General features: G+C 41.4%; 1 protein-coding gene and 1 non-coding gene across 2 annotated transcripts in view; both read right to left on the reverse strand.

Annotated features, from left to right (window-relative positions):
- Positions 1–16,490, reverse strand: part of plxnb2a.1 (plexin b2a, tandem duplicate 1) — a 142,445-nt gene extending 125,955 nt beyond the window's left edge. The window contains exon 1 of the mRNA XM_070929238.1: positions 16,352–16,490. The gene's annotated coding sequence lies outside the window, so the exon portion shown is untranslated. The remainder of the gene's footprint in view (positions 1–16,351) is intronic.
- Positions 16,491–20,556: 4,066 nt separating this feature from the next.
- Positions 20,557–20,667, reverse strand: trnal-caa (transfer RNA leucine (anticodon CAA)). The gene is made up of 2 exons: positions 20,630–20,667; positions 20,557–20,602 (listed from the first exon to the last, which is right to left on the reverse strand). It is a non-coding gene; the product is annotated as a tRNA-Leu (tRNA).
- Positions 20,668–21,987: the final 1,320 nt, after the last annotated feature.

Here is a 21,987-nt window from a genome sequence, read left to right on the forward strand (position 1 = left end):
TTATTTGTTTTATGTGACAGTAAACTGAATGTCTTCGGCAACATTTCTCAGTAGTTTTGGACGCCGGCACGATTTTTTGACGTGAGAAAATAATCGCTAGATTAAACAACAGCAAATGTGATGACTTGGTCTCACTTAAATACACAGACTTTCTGAGAATAACTAACGCTAAGAACCGCAGGTATTCAGGACGTGCAGTAACCAGGCTTTAACCAGGCTTGACTTGTTTAGTTTCACACAGCTGAATGATCTTTTTTGTATTCATGAGAAAGACGGACAGAAGACCGGAGTGTCGATAATGAGTCTGGGTCAAGAGGGAGAATGAGAAAAGATTTAAAATGAAAACTCAAGAGTTACAGAGTTGAACAGATGCTCAGCCAGCAGGGTAATGGTTTAGGACCACACACACACACACACACACACACACCTCGCAGAGTGTCAATAGCAACTCTGTTAAACTGGTTTATTCACGGGTAACCCTGTGTCACATCCAGTGGAAAGTACTGACTGTCACTGATTAGAGTGTGTGTGTGTGTGTGTGTGTGTGTGTGTGTGTGTGTGTTCTCCCCCTCCCTCCCTCTCGTCCTGCCTGCAGCCAAATGGGAAGCACTTGACAAACATTACCAAGACGTTCAACAGTGAAACAGCCATTCTGCCTGGAACCTGGTTTACCTCCTGACCCCCCCCCCCCCCCCCCCGAGTCCTTTAACACCGATGTAACCAGGTTTCATCCAAAGAGAATACGCGAAAACTAAATGAAGATAACCAGAAATCCTGCAGATAAAACACCTTCCAACAGAAGGAAAATGAGACTAAGGGACTAATGTCATGTTAGCAGCTCTGCGAAGCCGCATTTAGGCTAAATGCTACCATGCTAACATGCTCACAACATGTACAAATGTTTACCCCGATCACCTTCTGTCACGTGTTAGCATGCTAAATCCAAAATGTCATCAGTTGCTAAACACAAAGTTCAGCTGAGGCTGATGGGAAACTTTGACCTGACGATGGCGCTACACGGAAAGTTAAAAGGAACACCGGAGTTATTACAAATCATCCTGAGGTGGGGGGCATGAACATCTGCACCTACTTTAACGATGATCCAGCCTCACCAAAACCAGTAGGATTCATCCTCTGGGGACCGTGAATGTTTAGATGTTGCAGTCTGGACCAAAGTGTTGGACTTAACTTAGTAACTTAAACTTAGTCTCTAGTCACTACCCTCACCTGTTGAGCCAAATAAGACCAAAATAATGGGCGTCAGTGCAGGTAAATGCACCAAAATCACTTGGGCATAATTTCCCTAACGAGCCCCGTCATATACTAAGAATGGTTTCCGTCTGAATCTCTCTTCAATTTTGAAGATTAATGAAAAACAAGGAACTTGCTGATTGCCAATTTAAAATGTGCATGCTTCATCTGTAATCAGTGGCGCGTGTGTGCATGCGTGGTCATGATTACCGTCACGGCATGAACTGTGGCATGTTGATTGCATGATAAGGACAACAAATAGCACTTAAAGTTCTATTCCTTCGTGTGGAGACTCTTAAAATTAAAATCATCTTTTTCCACCCTGCAGAACAAAAACGCTAAAATGTTGAAAGAAAGAAAAGACAAATGGCGGAGGAGAGGATTGTGGTTTCCGGTGGTGGTAACGAGGCAGCCGAGCATCCAATCAGAGGATCAAATGTAGCTGGACAGCATTTAAAAGACTTCACGAGTGTGTCTGAGTGTGTGTGTGTGTGTGTGCCACCGTCATCCAGATATATCACCTCAGACCAACATCCTGCCACACACACACTTCACACTCATGCCACCATGCAGGTCTTGAACGTGTGAGCGTGTCGGTGAGTATCTGTGCAGCTCACACTCACACCGAGCTTCCTGTTAGATTGTCAGAGCTCAGGGTGCGATCACACCGTGACGGGACGACGTCCGCCGTGACGCAGATAAAATGTGGAGCTTCTTCTCGGCGTTTCTCGCTTCCACGCGACTGAACGTGAAGCTGCGGAGGGGAGGAATGCAAAAATGGCCGACTCGCAAGGTGGAAAAACGGCTTTTCAAAAACACAGACCAGGAGGAGAAGCAGCGGTGTTATTGTTATTATTAAACAGCCATATTTACCATATTTACGTCCTTTATGTTTTTAATCTATATGAATTTCCTCCGTGACGGACGGACTTTTAATAACTTTTAACTCCAGCAAAGTTTGATATTTTGGTCAAAATCTGACTGAAGTTCTTAAAGCGGCTAAAATCAATATTATAATAACAACAACAACGTCTGGAACGATGCGTTGTTTATCTGTCCAAGAGGTGTAACGACTAGTCGATTAATTGATTAGTCGCAAAAAAAATGTCAAACGTTTGCTGGTTCCACCTTCTTGAATGTGAGGATTTGCTGCTTTTCTTTGTCATTTACGACAGTAACTGAAGAGTCTTTGGGTTTTGGGCTGCTGGTTGGACAAAAATAGCGTTTTGGAGACGTCACTTTGGGCTCTGGGAGCATTTTTCACATTTACAGACTAAACAGTTAATCGATGAATCGTTAGTTGCAGCCCTTGTCCGGCCTGTTACTGTTTTGGGTCACTCTCATGACGTTGTTTTCAGCCACAACAGACAGCTGTTCTCAGAGAAAGAGCCAGATATTTCCCTCAGGAGTTGGTGGAGACCAAAACCAGAGCTAACAGAGAGAGAAGACTGGACTTAAATTCATCAGGTGACACAAACACGACCCCAAACGAAACATGTTGCTCCAGGTGTGTAAATAAACAACTGTTTACTGCTAACAGATCAACTTAAAAGGTGTCGATATGTCCGTGTTGTGTTCACAGCTTGTTTCTGCTGCCCCCCAAGAGGCCAAATAACTCAGTTATTGCAGGTTTAAGTGAAACGTTTTGGTCTCGTCTGTATTTTCGCAGTTGCAAACATGAAAAATGACACAATATTGGCTTTTCGAGTGTTGAACTGCTGGCGGTCAGACGTCACATCCGACTCCTTAACGCCCATAAACCTTTACATTACAGGACCGCTTCCTCCGGACAAACTGCACCCCCGTGGACTTGACACTCTTGGTGTGAAAGCAGCCTTCAGAGGAAGACAAGTGGCTTTAATTCCAGCCCACACAGAGAGACCACTCGCGTCTAAACACTCATGCACCATTTGTATTTATAATAACAGTTATCAGACACGTGGTTTCAACCTTTCAGACTTTGGGTTTGCTTCTTTTGAATCTTCAGCTACCTTTTCTCTATAAATGACCTCAGAGCCTCCGACTACCAACGCAGACTAAAATAAAACACTGGAAATTCCCACAGCCAAAGATCACATCCACATTCCAGTTTTCCATCAGCTCAGAGATCCCCAGTGAGCCAATGAAAACTGAGCGCCGTCCACATACTGATAGGATTACTGTACCATCCTAAAAAAGACGTGTTACATTAAACACGCGGCTCTCGTGTGGAAAGGAAACACATCGTGTTGTTTTTCAGCACTTTCTGATAAAGCTGCAACTAACAATCACGTTCAAACTATCTGCCAATTATTATCTTGATTAACTGACTAATTGTTTGGTCTCCACAATGTCAGGAAACAGTCGAAAGAGCCCAATGTGACGTCTTCAAATTGCTTAAAAATATTCAGTTTACTGTTTGAGAATATTTGCTTAAATTATTAATTAAACGACGATCTATTATTTCTGTCAATCGACTAAATGAGCTCTAGTTTCTGCACATTTGGCACTAAATCAACCAGAGGGATCAGTGTCAGACAGCACTTTGCATTAATGGGAATTATTTGTATTTTTTATTTGATATTGTTTGACTATTCTTTATGGAGAAGTTTTGAATTAAAGCTACTTAAATTGTGAATTTATTTTCAGTTTCACAAAGTCATTATTCCATTATTCAGTCTTTTATTTCCAGACAAGCCAAAATCAAAATCTTCTCCTGAAGTAAAATATGACTGACACTCCAGAGGAACTTCACTGGGAAAAAGACAAATTATACCCCTCTTTTGGCAGACGTTTTCTTGTTTTAAACGGGTACTCTAGCAGTTTAGTATCGCACTTCCATTAAGGCGATACACAGCAGACATATTTTACAGAATGGTCAAAGTCGAAGCAGCATGACTGCTAACATTTCTAAGTCAAAACAACATGTAATGGAAACCTTTTTCCTCAAATGTGGAGACACAAAGGTTAAACTGAAAATGATGTGAAAAGGCTGCAAAGATTGTGAACAATGTAGGGAGGACGTGACAGCCAGTGAGTCAGACTCTGACAGGAATAACAAACCCAGAACAATGTGGCCTGAATGACAGCCGGGAGGATGAAGAGCTGAAGAAGTGATGCTGAAGCAAAACGACTCAACTCATGACGGCGACAGAGAGGAAACCAAAATCAGAAAACATTAACTTCAACGGAGAGAAAAAGGAAGTGCAACTGGAGGGGACTTTTTTTCAAAATAAATGATGGATGGATTTCAGTGGAATTTGAGAAGGATGTAGCGGATGTGGCTAATGCTGCTAACGCTAACCTCCCAATGTCAGTCCACGCTGAAATATCTCAACAGCTATTACCTAGCGCCATCATCAGGTCAATATTTCAACACTTTGCTTTACTCCCATCAGCCTCAGCTGTACTTTGTGTTTCAGGCTACAGTAATTAGCAAACTTAATTAACAAGCTAACACGCTCAACTAGTATGGTGAACATGGTAAACATTGCGATGACACTGTGAACATCTCAGCGTGCTAACATTAGCATTTAGCTCAGAGCAACACTGTGCAGCCTCACAGAGCCGCCAACATGGCTGCGGACTCTTGTTTACAGTGTTTGAAAGATTAAAACATCACGCAATGAGCCAACTCTGTCCCAGGACCAGCAATATATCGGAACTAGCGAGAAATATGGACGTCAACGGCAAAGCAGCTATTTTGCATGGAGATAAGCGTCCACAGGTTTCTTCAAACCGGAATAAACATGTTGAATTCTCATGGAAGAGATCATGAATGAGGCCCAAGATGTTAATAAGAGGAGACACACTCAGTTAGTTGAATGCAGTCTATTACAACAGTAAATAAATACTACTTCAGGAAGGTTTACATTTTGTTTAAAACTGCATCATACTGAGAGGCGTTTCTCATATTTAGTCATCTTTCATTGAAATGATAATCTTCATGAAAGTGGGATTTATTGTAGAGCCATTGTGTTAGCATGCTGCTAACGTTTCCGCATGTAGCATATATTGTAACAGATATTTCTCTTACATTTTTATTTTTATGTGCATCAGTATCGACACTATGGGGATGTTTGTATTCCACATAAAGAGGACGGGTTAAACATTTTAACTGAGAAAGTGAGGATGGCTGGTAGCTTCATAGCTTTACCTTTATCAGCCTCACCTATCTGAACAAACAGCGGTCAAGGACACACACACACACACACACACACACACACACACCTGCTGCTGCTGTTTCTACTGCAAACAAAACCTTCGGACGCTTCCTAGAAGCCCAAACACAGATCACACACATGCTCCGTTGCTAATGGACAAAAACAAACATGCAACCAAATGCACACGCACAGATTACCGTCCCGTAAATACGATCACGTGTCAACGACACCGAGCTGACCCGAGACTGACGTCTTCCCAAAACCGCCAGGTGACCGACAGCTGCACAGCTTCAGCGTGCTGGTGATGCATCTCAGGGTCGCAGGACGTGACGATATATACCGTGACATGATAATAAACGTGTCTACGGTCAGAGATTTGACGTCGTATTGTTTAATTTTTTAATTAGTCAAAAACAGATGAAGACAGTGATTATGTAATCGCAGCGTCCCCCATTTTCTTAGTTTCCTGTCATCTCTCTACTGTCAAAAAATACCAATAAAAAACATTTAATATATCACAAATCAGTATTACAATATAGAGTTAGATATACCATGTTACAACACCTTCTGATTATATTCATTATTAGTCTCATAAATGTCACAAATTTAATATCAAAAGTTAAAATGATTTAAACCAGCAAATCTTCATATTTAAGAACCTGGAAGAAGGAGATGCTGCTTGAAAAATTACTTGAATTATCAGTTAATAATCAATGAATCTAAAAATGTGTTTCAGCACCAAATTATTTTTGTTCACTACTCGTGCAACGGCTCGACTCTTCCCTCCAAAACACCAACGAGCAGCAGCAGCTTCATTACTCAAAGACGAACACGAGCCTCAGTCGTTGATGAATGAACTTATTTCTTTTATCTCTGAGAAAAGAAAAGAAAAGCCGACCCAACGCAGGAGCTCCGCTGCAGTGATGCAACATCAACATAAGCAGCAGCAACTCAGCTTACAATGATTTTACACAAAGCATCCTCTTCCTCCGGCTTCTAGCTGATGGTGGAGCTCCGGGGTTTAAGGGTGAGGTTGGGCAGCTGCTTATGTTACATGCAGAGACTTTTCTTCTAACGTTTCAGATCAGACTTGTTTTGTGGTGGATAACGTTGGAAATGTGACGTTTTAAGCAGGTTTCACAGCCTTTAAGAGTGTTTTTGATTAGCCCAGTAAATCCTATGTGCATCACAATGAAACACACCTCCACGCTGGTGTTCGTTCAAGTCACGTAATTTGACTTTTAACCGTTTTTAAATCGTGGAGTGATCGGTGAATCCGTCCTGGTGGTGCATTCATCAGCGATGACTGCGATGAACTCAACAGGGAATATAGAGGATTATAAAACATGAAAGGTTGTAAAAATGACAGCACATAAACGCACCACTCCTCTCCTCTTCCTCGCTTCTTCTCAGTTTGAGTATATCGAGGATGAGATGGTGCTGAGGCGAGCAGAGGGAGGCCTCTGGAACCGACAGACGGCAGCTGCTGCTGCAGACGCAACTCTAGACAAACTGTGCAATTAGTCTCTCTGCTGTCATGAACGGGACGTTTTGGAAGCAAAACATGCTTGAGAGATGAAGAGGTAGACAGGAAACGGAGAGAGGGGGATAATATGCAACAAAGATCACCGACTGTAACCAAGGCGCTTCCATTTAATGCTTTATTTCTGAAAAAGGAACAAAACTGTACTTTCCGAGGTTTGCAAGAAAGGATTTATCTAACAAGTCCTGACATTTTGTCGGCTTGAACACACTGGACGCAACGAGATGCTGCTTCACAGGAACACCTCTTATCTGAAGTTAGAAAGTGAGCTAGAAGACCAGGAAGCAGTCGACTGCAGCGCTCTCTTTTTTTTTTTGGGAAACGTGGTGCGCTTTGCGGAGCAGAGTCTGTCCAATCAGGACTACTGATAGGCGGGACATCTATCCCGCTAACCAATCCAACACAGAAGTGTTTTGCCAGATGAAGCTTTAAAGGTGGGCGTATCGTCTGAATTTAAACAATTCTGCAAAACGTTAGAACAGATCAAATACGGCTGCCTGCGCCGGGACCTGACTGGAAGGTGTGAGTAGAAAGTAGTTAGTTATTAGTCTGATTTGGTCCTTTAAGATCATAAACCTTGTCCACCTCTTCACGACAGAAAAACACTCCACTGAACAGCACTGAGAGAAACTCTGGAGTGCAGTCTCCCTCTGTATAATGGACCTTCAATAAGCCCTGTAATAAGCCCACACAATAGACTTAAGCAACTAGAATAGCAAGTAATTAAAGGCATTGTACGGTATTAAATAGGAATAGAAATGCTGGCTGGAATCATTAGACTGAGGGCCTTTGTATCCCTCCTCCCCCGGGCTTTTTTGTCTTTGCGTCTCTTTTCATGTTTTCTATTCTTTCCCAAGCAAGCGGCGGCCTTTTATTCATTTAATGATTAGTCTGTCTTGTTGGAGAGCGACGCCTCACGTCTCCGAACAGACTGACGGACGTGACCCTGAATTACATGGAGAGGGACGGGCACAGCCGGCGGTACCCGGGTCGCTACATGGCCCTCCACGCTTCCCACGTCCTCATTCAGCAGAGAAATATCTATCATCATAAACTGGTGTGTGAGACAGAGAGATGCGGAGGACGGGGTGTGTGTGTATATGTATCAGCCGTCATCATGATAAAGTTAAAGGGCGTCCGGGGGAAAATAAACGACGGCTGATGACTGGGAGGCCTGCAGACACGACGCTCCTGGGAGTTTTGCTGACAAACCTGACTTACAAATTGTTCCATCAACGAGACAATGTGATCCGAGTTGATGCGATATGTTTTGTTTTGTTTCTCTCCCTCTCCGGGTTTGTAATGTGGAAGAACGACGGGAACAATTTGCAGAACGTCTTTGCTGCACGAAAAGCTCATCTCGACGAAATGTCCATTTACATTTCCGCTCCGCGAGAAATTGATTTGGAGATGGAGGAACATTATAATTTCCCTCCAAAACATTCAAAGACATTATTATGGCTTACTGATCACTGTCCTTTAAATCAGTGGGGGTCCGCCAAAGCTACATGGGGGGTCGTGAAGACCTCCTGACTTTAAGGGTGCAAGAATTTTTATATATATATATATAATATAACATACATGTATTCAATGAATTTCTGTGGCGAAGAACACTAAATTCAAGGCTTTATATCTTTATTTATGTGTGTATTTTAAAGCCAGGCTGCATTAAAACGTATGTATGAGAGTTTTACACAAACTTCTTGCAGGTATTAAGTTCACTATTTAGTTTAAGTGTTCTGCGCTGTTGTTGTTGTTTATGCAATGAATATAATGAAAGATATTTCAAAAGAAGGAGGCTACTTTCCCCCCTTGTTATGTGGGTGGGGGTCGTCAGTGTATATAAAATGGTAAAATAAGTGCTGGATGTCGTCTCCCACTCTCAACACACTGGTGCCTTTAGGTGTTTATTACGAAATATTAAAACATTTCACAGACAACATTTCTAAACCCACAAAGAAGAAGTGGGGAGGCGCGCAGGTCAGCGATCAGCCGGCGAGCTCTCCGCTCCGACAACAGCAGCTTAATGAGACCAACACGCCAACAGCTGGACAAACACAACACAGCAAAGCTCGCCAGCGTACACACCGACACGCAGGGCCAGACCACACACACCTCAAGCTGTCTTTCTCAGCCTCTCGGGGTTTAAAAGGCACTCTGTAGTTATAGAGCTGAGCGTGGAGTAAACCTCTTGTTTTCTCACACCTGGAAGTAGTTTTAAAACTATAAGAGGACATGACAGAAAGTAGACACCTGGAAATTACCTATTTACCTTAAGGAGTCATTATTTGACAAAGATATACAGATTATTTGCTGTTAAAGTACTAATCTGCATCTTTTTCACCTAAATAAAAGTCTGTTTTGACTGAATCTCTTTGAAGAAAGCTTCTACATGCGTGAACACCTACACACAGAAACCTGCATCCCTGGAAAAAAGTGACGTTTTTGATGTTTTTGGAAGCAGCAGACTTTTTTTTCCTTTTCTTTTTAATCTCTAACACAATGAAAAACCATCAGAGATGAAAAGAGAAACAGGGCAGACGCAGCGCTGTTTCTGGTACAGTTTGCTGTTTATTACCAACAGTCTGCATGAGTGAGCGTCCTCATTATCATGTAAAGGAAGTGCGAGAAAAACATCCCCAGCAATGAGGACTTTATCAAAGGTGTCGCAGAAAGCCCAGAAATGAGATGAAGCATGTGGTGGAGGATCCCTATAAGAGGCTCCACATGATCACAGCAACATGTTTTAAATAAAGTTCTTGGTTACCAGGCGGAAAAACAGTTACAGAGCAGCAGCGGTTTTGTCCACACGGCTTCGCTGATGTTTCTGCCAACCAACCACACGCATCTTTGTACTCCAGAACGTCAGAAAATCATCAAGAATGTGATTCACAATTTCCCCGAGCTCACAGCAACGTCTTTAATTTGCTGGTTTTGTGGGACCGACAGTCCGAAACCCAAAAATATTCAATTTAAAATGATATAAGACAGAGAAAAGTAGCAAATACTCACATTTAAGTAGCTGGAAACTCTACAAGTGACTCAAATGATTAATCAATCATCTAAATAATGGCTGATTAATTGGCAAATTAAAGTGATAAAACAAAACTAGGTGAGCTGATTCAACTTGTTCCACTGGTAATCATTTTAAAATAAACATCCGTACCAGAGCTGCGATGATTCGTTGATTGGCAGAACATTTATAGGCAACTATTTTGATAATCAATTAACCAATTGTTCACAGGTTCCAGCTTCTTCACAGCTTCTTTGTCGCGTGTGACAGTGAACTGAACATCTTTGAATACGTCACTTTGGGCTGTGGGAGATTACAACAGGCACATTATATGAATGTAATTGATTAATCGAGGAGATAATTGGCAGATTGAGCGATGATGAAAATGATCTTTCGTTCTATATTCTACAGAAACAGGACTTCTGACTCGCGTGGCTGCATCAGTGTCAATAAATAAACAGGAAACAACAGGAAACGAATGATCAAACGAGTGAAAAAGATGAGCTTGTCGGCCTCTATAATTCACCAGACGCCTGGTTCATGTTTAAATATTAGGAGGTGAAGTGAGTTCAACACACTGTTTTCAACAGTGTGAGGTCATCAAAGGCCGACAGCAACACACAGGTAAACAAAGTAAAGTCTTCACTGAGTCCTCCTGAAGGGGGGTTTCCTGCTCTGGTGTTTACACACACTGGGTGTGAGGACGGCGATGATGATGAGGGCCTACTCATGGCTGTAATTGGCCAATCAGAGGACGGAATGTCACCTGACCTCGTCATCAGACGCCTCGAAACTGATCCATCGAAAGTCATTCAAAGAATTCTGACAGAGCAAGAGTTCGTGTCAGTTTTTTTTTTATTTCTGTTTTTATCTTCATACTGTATCATCTTCATCTTCATTCCCTCTTCACTAAGTACTAATTGAAAAAAGACACTAAAATGTTTGGCCTCAAATAACCCTTTAGCCGTTTAATTTAGCCGTTTTATCAGCAAAGATTTTTGATAATTAATCAGTCGTTTAAGTTGTTTCACTTCTCAAATGTGAGATTTGTTGTTTTTCAAACTGGGCTAAAGAGAATTGTGATTTATATTCTAGAGATCAAAAGATGAATCAATGAATCGAGAAAATAATCAGCAGATTAAATCCACGAGTTATGCGGAGGAGCAGAAATCTATGATCTGAGTACTGTGTTGTCTATGAATAACACGTATACAGACACGTAGCGCATGTTTACTGGAGGTATGGGCATGTGTGGAGAATATCCTCTCCCACTGTGGTGTACTTATAGATCACAATGAATCAATGATCAGCACATTAAACACCCGAAAAATAATCATCACATTCATGCAAAAGTTATAAAAAAACATCCAATACGGCCATAAAAGAAAGTTGCGCTCACTGAATGACTTTGTTCACTCAGAGAAGTTAATGGGATGGATAAGAAGGAACACATGTCGTCTCATGTATATATCAACATATTGCCCAATCCTACTTGACTAAATATAGTTTAAAAGAAAAGCCAGAGTGTAACATTTATCTCCGGTCACTGCAGGTCGAAACCAAACGAACCAAAATGTCCCCATCGTCTTCATCGTCAACACATAAACATGTAAATCATTAAAGTGGAAAATAACATCCTCGGCCAAGGGCAATGAAGAAAAACAAAAATGCGCTCACCATATCACAAAAACCAAACAGACATGGTAACAAATGAGCTCTGCCTCTTTGACCTCTGACCTCTGAGGAACCAGCGGTTCTCTTCCTGTGTTAAATCACTACAACATGGAGAAAGTGAGACAAAACTTTTCCCCTCTCTCCACCTTCTTGTTGTCTCTGCCAAGTTGTTAAGAATAATTCAATTTCAGGCTTTCAGAGAGTGAAGATGCGTATTTTGGAGTTTCAACACTGAAGCGAACCACATGGTTCCAATAGAGACGGAACAGACACGGGCTGCTGTGCAGAATTAACTATAAAATGCATTAAAAAGAGAAAAACAAACTATCTGTGAGGGCGTTTTAGATGCCTCGAAAGTCCGAGCCAACTCTGCAGCAGACAGCAGACGGTCACTATCGAGAGTGTGACGTCCATCTGGTGGAGTTTTAGCTCTAACATTGTGTTTTCAATTAGCACACAGCCTCTGATCGGAGATTAGGCAGCTAATGCTACGTTATGGAGTCTGTTGAACACAAAGCTTCATGCATATGCATTGTTTTAATCACCAACATAATGTCGATCTTTTTACTCCATCCCCAAAACTTCTATTAATCAATTTTGAATTTTAAATACCACCAAGTGAGTAAAAAACTAATCTTCTCGCCGCACGTCAGTTAGATTTAAGAGATTATTGGCGATTTGTGCTCCAACAAGGGCTAATCATTGGGATGTTAACGTGGATATTTTCCAGAATCTATGTACATCACAATATGGCAAATGTAAGCAAAAGAGTATTTGCAATTCATGCTGTTTTATGGATCTATTTCAGAGGGAAATATTGTTCTTTTCACTATAGTTACTAGTTACTTTGATTTTACATACAAAACGTGATTAACGTATAAAATATGATGCATTATTATAGATTAAAGGTGCTGCAAACCCACACAGCACGTCAACAATGTCAAGTTAATTCGTTTTTCTTTGGTGTATAAACTACTAATTCTACTGTTTATTTCTTAACTGAAGGATCACTTGATTCTCTTGTCACGCTCTTCTTCGTGTCATTTCAGGACTGAGTGCCGGCCTCGAGGCTGAGCTCAGCAACATAACTTCCTGTGGAAAAGACAAACAGTCATGTGACGACAGCAGCAGAGTTACTCAACCAGCCGCCTGCATTCCACTCAAACAGGTTTCTGAGAGTCCAACTGGCTCAGGCTCCATTAATGAGCGCTTTAGCTCACAGACTGACAGCAGACAGGATCGGACGTTTGGCAGCACAAACGCCTCCTCTGAGGTTTGATCTCATTGGTTCATTGAACACAGGGGGGCGGAGCCATAACGCTGCAGTCCTTCTAGCTAAGAGACTAGCGACATGCGAGTTCCAACAAAGACGAAGTTTCGAGCGTTGATCTTTGCTCATTAAAAAATAAATGGCGAAACAATACCTGGCGGCACAGTTGGGGGGGATGCTGCATGGCTGCAGAAAGTGGTGAGCTAATAGCTACATGCTAGCACACAGGGGAACATGCTAGCACTAGTCAGTCAGTTTCTTATTATTTTCTGTGCACAGGCCTCTTAACTCCCCTTGACATTTTGTTCTCAGGATTTCATTTCATTCAATTAAAAATGACTGAAGGGGGGAAAAAAGCTATCCAAGCTAGCTAGCCTGCTAACGGTCAGTTACTAAGCTCGTTAGCTCGGTCGCTAATGGGACAATAACTACACAGTGTATTCTAAAGATACAGTTGTACCATTAACTCGGTGGAGCAGCTTAGGATCTGATATTAAAGTGGACGGTGCAACATAGTTAATCATTTAGGACTGCTTCCTCCATTTTGGACTCTCCGGCCCCTCACATTTCAGCACTATCAAGGCAGTTTGCTATTGGTCAATAAAGTAAAAGATCGTCAAAGTTGAACTGGATGCAAAAGGGTCTTTTTTCTTTTTTAGGCAAAAATGCAAAACATTTGCAGGTTCCAGCTTCTAAAAAGACTGGATTTGATGCTTTGCTTTGTTATATATGACAGTAAACTGAATATGTTTGGGTTTTTTGACTGTTGGTTGAATAAAACATGGCTTGGCTAACAGGCCCTTTTCACTATTTTCTAAGATGGAGCTAGCAGCCGGTTAGCTTAGCTTAGCATAAAGACTGGAAATAGAGTGAAACAGCTAGCCTGAAACCACCTAAAGGCAACTCTTTTTCTTTGTGCTACGCTAGTAGCTTCATATTTACTGTACAGACATGAGAGTGGTATCAAGATCCTCATCTAACTCTCAGCAAGGAAGTGAATGAGTGTAATTCCCAAGATGTCAATCTCGAAATTGACCGAGCATCCAACTACAAGACAGGAACCGACAGTAGAGACTCCAAAGTTTCCTCCAGCGACTTATGCCTGCTGCAACCCTTCCAACATCATTCCCAGTCCCGTCTGGGTTTCGCCACAACACATTCCTTCCTGCCAAATCTGGTCTGACTAAGCCTTCAGATCAGAGTCCAGTTAACAAATAGATAAGAGAAGAAAAAGCCAATGTCAAGAAGCCCAGAGCTCTGCTTCCAAATGCAAAACATGTTTAGCAGTACCAAGCTATCCAAAATACCCTGTCAACCTGCTGACCTGCCAAGATCGTGGATCTCATATGAATAAAGAGGTCACTGCCCTTTGATTTTCCTTCCTTTGACTTCCTTCTTTGCAACTGATGAACTTGCAAGTCAGCCGTCTCGTTGGATCTGCCCAACAAGCAAGGAAATATTTTAACACCCAAGAACTCCACGCTTCATTTCCAAGTCAGAAGATAACACAAAAACACAGCACGGTCTGTCCTTAAGGCTATTCAACGTAAAATTCAGCCGCTCACTAACTAACTTCAAACAGTCCGCTCATAAAAGAGGAGATAGTGTTTGTATTGTGCCGTGTGTGTGTGTGTGTGTGTGTGTGTGTGTGTGTGTGTGTGTGTGGAGGCATGTGTTGAAGCTTTCATCGAAGTCGCCTGGCTTCTAGCTAAACATTAAAAAAGGATTTACAGAAGAGCTTATTCAAGAGCTTATTCAAAAGAACACAGTGCTTTTGAACCATCGATTGCTTTAAGAACGCATTAGAACTGCTATTTCCTTGAAAACATTAATTGAACAAGCAACAGCAACGAGTGTTAGGACACATCTCCGTCACTCATACTGACACTGGAAGCCTGAGCCTGCAGCTCGAAGTTCGGTCATTTCCTGTAATTTTTCAGTCCCTTTAGTTGAACTTCTTCCTAGAGATTCTGTCTTCGTGCCCACAGCACACCTCAACTTGTAATAAGAGCAAATGTTTCCAGCATTCACTCCCAAACAAATGCACATCCAAACTTCCCCGCAGTGGCTGCAGTAAATTAAACATGACAATGAACTGTTCAAGCAGCCTTGAAACTGCATGCTCGAGTGATCGCAGCATCATATTAGCCATAACATCAAACAACCTGAGTCTAAACAGAGCGGTGCCGCTGTAGCTATAATGGTTTTATGGCTTCAGAGCTCAAGGTGCAGTGTGGAGGCTATTCTAATCCATTAGCTGACACCATGGGCAATTACCTTCCCATCATGCACAGCAATGCTTGGAAGCAGATGGCCAACAGCACAGTATTTTCAAAGATTCATAGTTCCACACATGAGATGAGGGTTAATGTGTTTTACTGACCTATGCAGCCAGAGATTCGACTAAGCACAATCATTATCTGGCTGCTGCTGAAATGGTTTAAGCACTTCTGATCCATAGTGCCATCAAAAAACATCTGTTTCCACCACAATACGCTAAATGTATACCAGATTAATATCCAACAGACACTTCCCCATTGCTCAGAGCTTTAAAATCCTCTCTCACTTCCAATTATCCTCCCTGGAATTGGTGTGGATTTAATCAGGAGAATCAATAAAAGATAATGGTTTTTGTACAGGTGTTGTAAACGCCAGTAAGTGAAGTTAACACTGGAAGAAGTCAGTCCAGTCTGGAATACATTACTGAAGCTGTGTCACCCCCTCAACAGGATCAGCCCACTTGCTGAGGCTCCAGATGTTCTGTGCATTGATTAGTCCCAACACATTCCGTTGTCTCCCTTATGCACAGAACATCACGCCAGACTCCGTTTGAAAATCTTGAAATTACATATTTCCTAACCTATCAGCAAAGACTAATGTATCCAAAGCACGTTTAAACTGCTGTAACGAACCCGCACGGCCCAGCCTTCATTTCGGTGTTCATACAAATCGTCAAACAACACTTGACCACACAAAAGTTATGTCATTCTATGTTTTGAAATACACCCGCCCTTTAACAAATCCGTCTTACCAAACGTTGCGTCGATTGCAGTTCGTCACATTAACGATTTGCATTAAAATCCATTCCAAAAGTTTTTCTCAAAATAACGCGCCGCTTGGTGGATAACTTGTATGCCGAATATCCAATACCTTAATGCTATTTGTAAAACATCACAACGTGTGTTACATGGTGCGTTTGCCATTTGCCAGTAATCAACAAATTATTAAATTTGAAGTTTTATGAGCGGAGTTTGGTGTGAAACGAGGGAGAATGGAACGAAACGGGTTGATAAGAAATCACGAGTGCCTTACAAATCTTTAAAATCACCCAAACGCTTTTCATGTTGCGAGAAGCTTCTGGTAAAGTGTTGTTGTAGCGGAACAGAGGTTTCTGTGAAACTTAGCATAAAACTGCTAAATATCCATTTTACAGAAAGTACCGAACAGAAGCTGCTTACCTCTGGATTCTCCGGTGTCCCTCTCACCGTACAGCCGCGTTGTCTGTCTGTATTCCGCAAAAGGTGTCAAAAGTTAGAAAATAAAACTGGTCCTCTGTGTGAGCGGTCCTTCAAAAAAAAAAAAGTTCCCAAATTTACATCCTGATTTGGAGGAAAAGCGAGTCAAACTGCAGCGAGATGAACGCGTCTGAGCTGCGCAGCTGCAGCTGGAAGTTTAACTTCAACAATATTCCCACGACAAACAAGTCGCTGCTCTGCGTCCTCCCCACGCCCAGGAACCCGGTTAACTACATGCCCGGCTCAGGTGTAATTCATGACTACACACACACACACACACACACACACAGTTTCTTGTGTGTTGTCTGCTTCCAGTGCGGATATGAAGCGCACACATCCAGCCGGATCCACCAGGAGCTCCGCTGCAAACCGCGCGATACGCAACAAAACTGGGGAGTATCAGGATGAGGGTTTTTTTCTTCTTCCTCCTCCTCCTCCTCTTCCTCTCAATACTACCCCCACCCCCCCTCCTCCCCAATGCCTGAGGGTTTATACGATTCCGTCAAGTCAGCAAGAGTTCGCTTCATTAGCACCAGAAGCATGGTGAGGCGCCTTTCAAAATAAAAGCCGCGTCTTCCTAACTAGTGGAGGGAATACTAGAGAAGAGCAAAAACATCAGTAAAAGTCCAGCATTCAAACCATGCTTCAGTAAAGTAAATTATACTTAAATATTTAAAGTATTAAAAGTAAAAGTACTCATTGCAAAATGGTCCCTGTCAGTGTTTTCCTGTTATATATGATGTTTCTGGATTAATGTGTATTTTGCATTTTTACAGCTGTAAGTGAAAAGTGGTAATCTGAGGAGTAATTCACTTTTTACTGCAACAGCTGCACAACATTGCCCCTCGAGATAAATAAAGTTTTATCTTATCTTATCTAGTAAAGTCTGTCTTGATGGCAGCAGCAGGCCCGTTGTGTTGTGGGTTGATTCTCTGTGTGGTGACCGACGTCCAGTATCTCCAGATTGGGTTCAGACTGAATGCAAAGTGAACTGTGGAGTTTGTGTGAATGAATTTCATGAAGGAAGAGGGAAGGGATCTGCAGAAAAATAAGAGAAAAAAACTGGAGGTCCAAGCAGTCACAGCTGGCTGCAGCAAACATCTGTATAATTAAAACACATTTTCAGACTCATCTTATCAGACTGTAAATCATTTTATAAATATCTGAATGTATATATTTGAAGGTAATGCTGTGACAGTAACAGCAGTGTTACTTTTGGAAATATCACCCGTCTTAAATTCTAACTGTGAGCAGTAAATCATACACACACATAAAGTCACAGCACACTTAACACATCAACATAAAGCACTTTATTCTGTATGTGCAGCTGTTGGACGCAACTGTCACACAAAGCAATGCAACATGGAGCTTTAACAATTTAAGATGTGGACATGATTAGAAAACATAAGATTTGTATTAGTTGTTACAATATTTAAATGAACCCTGTAGAATGATAGATTGACAGTACAGCATTGACTTTAATTAAAATAGTTAATTTAAAATAGTTAGATGAGATACAGTATATTTAAACTTTTGTCAAAACCATGCTTTGCCGAAATGGATTTTATTTTGGAAATTGCATCAGGAAGACTTGCTGTGTATATTTTGTGATTTGCGAGTGGCAGATTAGACTCAGTCCCATGGGTTTAAACTGAAAGCCATTAAAGAAAACCACCTACCTGTTTAAAAACAACAGAGAAATAAAACAACATTATTATTATATTATTAATAAGAGAGTGATCACCATAAAAACAGCCTTTAACAGAAAGAAAACAGGCCACAAACAAACAAACTGTTGCTTTTTTTCTGGCAGATGTTGGTTGTGCTGCAGCCTAATCCACACTTCAGATTAAAACCTACTCTTAAATAGATTACAGAGAGTTTAATTTACATCTTTAATAATCTATTTAGACTCCCCAGAGATGTGGAGTGGATTTGCTTTTTAATTTTAACTCTACATACTTTTCCCTCCGGTTTGATTGCAGACATTTGAAGTCGCAGCAGTCTGAGTATAAATCTTCACAGAGGTCCGGCTGTCAAGCCCAGTTAAGCGTGCAGTCGCCCCCGCTGCTAATTCGAGGGCTTGATGGGGCACAATGGAGGCTTTGTTGCTGGAGAATTTGTCTGAGAAGTAATCCTTGACACTGGGCCATTCAGGGGGCCTAACCTTTTGTTTCATAAGTCTCCTGAACGTTACAGTAGGCACCAGTGCATCAGAACAACTTAAAGCAGCGCAAGTCGCCTGGTATGGCAGGAAAGCTGCGGCGTTGACGCATGCGTCTGTCATTTCGGAGCCTCTGACTGTAGAAAGGTCAAGGGTCATGAGCAGGTAGATAGAAACACACACATTCTTCCTCTTAAATGTTAAAGCTGGGGGTATTTCTAATATATATATGTATATATACTTCTGTTTGAGGAACCTTTGCTAAAACACAAAGTATTAAAACACTAAAACATCCACTGTACCTACAAATGATATATTTTATAGTTTAAGTACTCACCATCATCACTGTCAAATAGCACGCTGTATATAATGTATATAGATATGTAAACATATCCACCTATTTCATGTATATAAAGTAAGCTATTACATTTCCCAGTCAATACTTATTCCAGCACTCTGCTCCCTTTGGTGATTGATTGATTGATTGATTGATTGTATTTATGGATTATCAGACACAGGATAGAAAACAACAAAACCAAACAAGACATTCAACATTATTAACACATTATATACTTGTTTACAATTTACAGAAGCATATGTAGAAATTGTATGTTGTTGTTCATTGTTGCTTTTATTACATATATTTATATTCGCATCTATTTTGTTCTACTTATATGAACGTTATGGCTGAATCTTTCTGTTCAGCCGGCTGTCTTTGTTTTTTCTCTCTGTGTAACGTTGAGAGCAACTTCAGTAAAGCTGAAAAATAAATTCTGATCCTAAAAATCAAAGTGTCCCAGTGTTTTAATCACAGAGCCTTCTTCTACGTCTTCTGTGTAGCAACCAACAGGCTTCGGGCTGAGAAACGAAATGACGCTCTGTTGGTTTTGGTCTTTTTATGGGATTTGTTGACTGAAACATGTCCTATCACAAGGATCTGTTATAGCAGATTGTACCAAGTGGAAATGATGACTTAAATTGTGAGTTAACTCTTGTCATTTAACTAAAAATATACAGTTATACTCTACAGACAACTGAAACTGAAAATCTGTGATATCACCTGTTTGTTTTTGGAGCCTGGCTTTTTGTTTACTGCTTCGTGTCATCTTATCATGTGGAGGTTAAATGTCTCGCCCCGTAATCTTCTTTTCTAGAAGGTTCTTTCAATGACTTTTCAAAACAAAAGATGGGGGGAAAAAACTGGGTTTTCTGACCACATCATAAACTAAATGAGAAGACAGTAACATGTAAGCATCTTGTCATTTTAACAAATATAAGCTGCCAATTATTCTAACAGCTACAACTGTGGTGACGTCTTGGAGCACACCGATGTCTGACAGTCATGGGAGATGACACCGTGTGTCAGTCATGTTACACTGATAGACTCTTTAAGTGTGTAAACTGACTGAAAGACTAACTGACTGATCAACACGGCTGACAAGCTGACTGCTTAATTATCCGTCTGTCTGTGTGTGAGTCACTCTGAAGCCTGTCAATACTCATCGTTTAGACCTGGGCCGGCGCCCACACCAACATTCACATGTTATTTCTTGTCTGCGGTCTCTCTGGCCGTGTTCAGGCTCAACAACCCCGTCGCCGGACAAGAACGCCGACATTTGTCAATCCTGCAAAAAACGCAGATTGCGTTTCCAAGACGGCAACTTCAGCACGGTTAAAGTTAAGTTAAGGAAAAGTTAGGGAGCAAACCTTTGGCCGTTGGGCTTCTCTATAATTAAAGTTACAGATGATAGAGAATGAAGTCTGCAGAGTTCAGCCATGATGGAAATACTGAGATGACAATATCTGTCAGTACTTTCAGCCCAGCTGGCTCGAGGGACGACAACGTCAGCCGTCCCCTTCAGTCCGCCAGCAGCTGCTGGATATTTTTGTCTTTTACTGAAGTATTTTAACAGTGTTTGATGGAGATTTGGCGCAGATATTCACAGCGCCCAGAGGGACGTGAAACCTGTAAAGGTGAAAACTCTGTCAGGAGTGGGATTTGAACCCACGCCTCCATTTGGAGACCAGAAGTCCCTTTGCTCAGGAAGGAGTCCACCCTTGAGTCTGGCGCCTTAGACCACTCGGCCACCCTGACGAGTGGATGTGAAGCATCAGTTAAGGTCATCCGATTCTACAGGTTTACCAAACTACATGGTTGTCTACGGAAAGATCAGAATCTGAATTGATTTTATTAACTACTGACGCCTTTTTTTGTCTCTACTAGACAAGACAAGTCGAAATTCGAGAGCTAGCTCTTGTTTTAAAGGAGAAAAACTGTAAGATTTCACGTTTTAATCTGTTTTCTTTCAGTTTTGCTCTCTTGTTCTGTGGTGTCTGTAGATGTCTTTTTGTCCCCGTCACACATGCAGCGTTAAGCCCACCTGCCCTCACTCAAAGCCTGATGTTGACCCATGACCTTTGACCCCATGTGTCTGGTGACCTTTCCACATGCCAGTATGCCTGTATGTCATCCATGGATAATACATTCCCGCTAACTGCCCGTCTCTCTAGTTATCACTTCCATCGTCATCAGGATGTTTCAGTCTTATTTAATGAAGCAACATTTAGAAAAACAACAAACTATAAGAAACACGGCAACAAAACAAACATACACATAAATGAAAAAGCACCACAGAACGCCTGTTTCTGTGTCCACAGTCATGTTATGTTTATTTTAACCGTGTTTTTAGAATATGTATCGCGGGAAGAAAATATAGTTTTCATTATTCAAACCCACAGACCTGTATTTTAAATTCTAGTAGAGACCCTAAAGTTTCCAACAACACCACATCCTGTATGTCAAGTCTGCTGAATGATACCAGATATACACTCTGAATGGAAATGTGGGCTATTTTTGTTTGAGCTGAAAGAGGTATTCAAACACCTCATTATAACAAAGTGTGTGTGTGTGTGTGTGTGTGTGTGTGTGTGTGTGTGTTTGTGTTTGAGAGATGTCAGATGTGAATGATTTATGAGAATGTAAATGAGATTGTTGAACTGTTGAAGGACAGTGAAGAGCAAGACTGTAGACACACACACACACACACACACACACACACACACTCGATATTCTGCTCTGTCAAAGCCGCCAATCTGAAACTCAGTTTGCTCCCCATCTTAAATGTGCAATAAACATCAGCTGTGTTTCTCAGCCAATAAAAACACTCACAATCTAAATGAACTGTTTAAATTACAGACAGCCGAACCAGAAAGAAGCTGCATTTAAATTGAGTCATTTCTAGAAAACAAATGTGTGTTTTTGTGAAGCTATTCAGTGTGAGACTTCTGTCGATGACAATGTCCACTCCCAGAAGTCTTTATCCTTACATGATTATAGATCATGCTTCAATCACATGTGTGGCAACATTTAGCTCTCTCATTACACCAGTAGACACTCAATGAGTAAATACTACGT

The sequence above is a fragment of the Enoplosus armatus genome, chromosome 22 (genome assembly GCF_043641665.1).
Source record: "Enoplosus armatus isolate fEnoArm2 chromosome 22, fEnoArm2.hap1, whole genome shotgun sequence".
NCBI lineage: Eukaryota > Metazoa > Chordata > Actinopteri > Centrarchiformes > Enoplosidae > Enoplosus > Enoplosus armatus.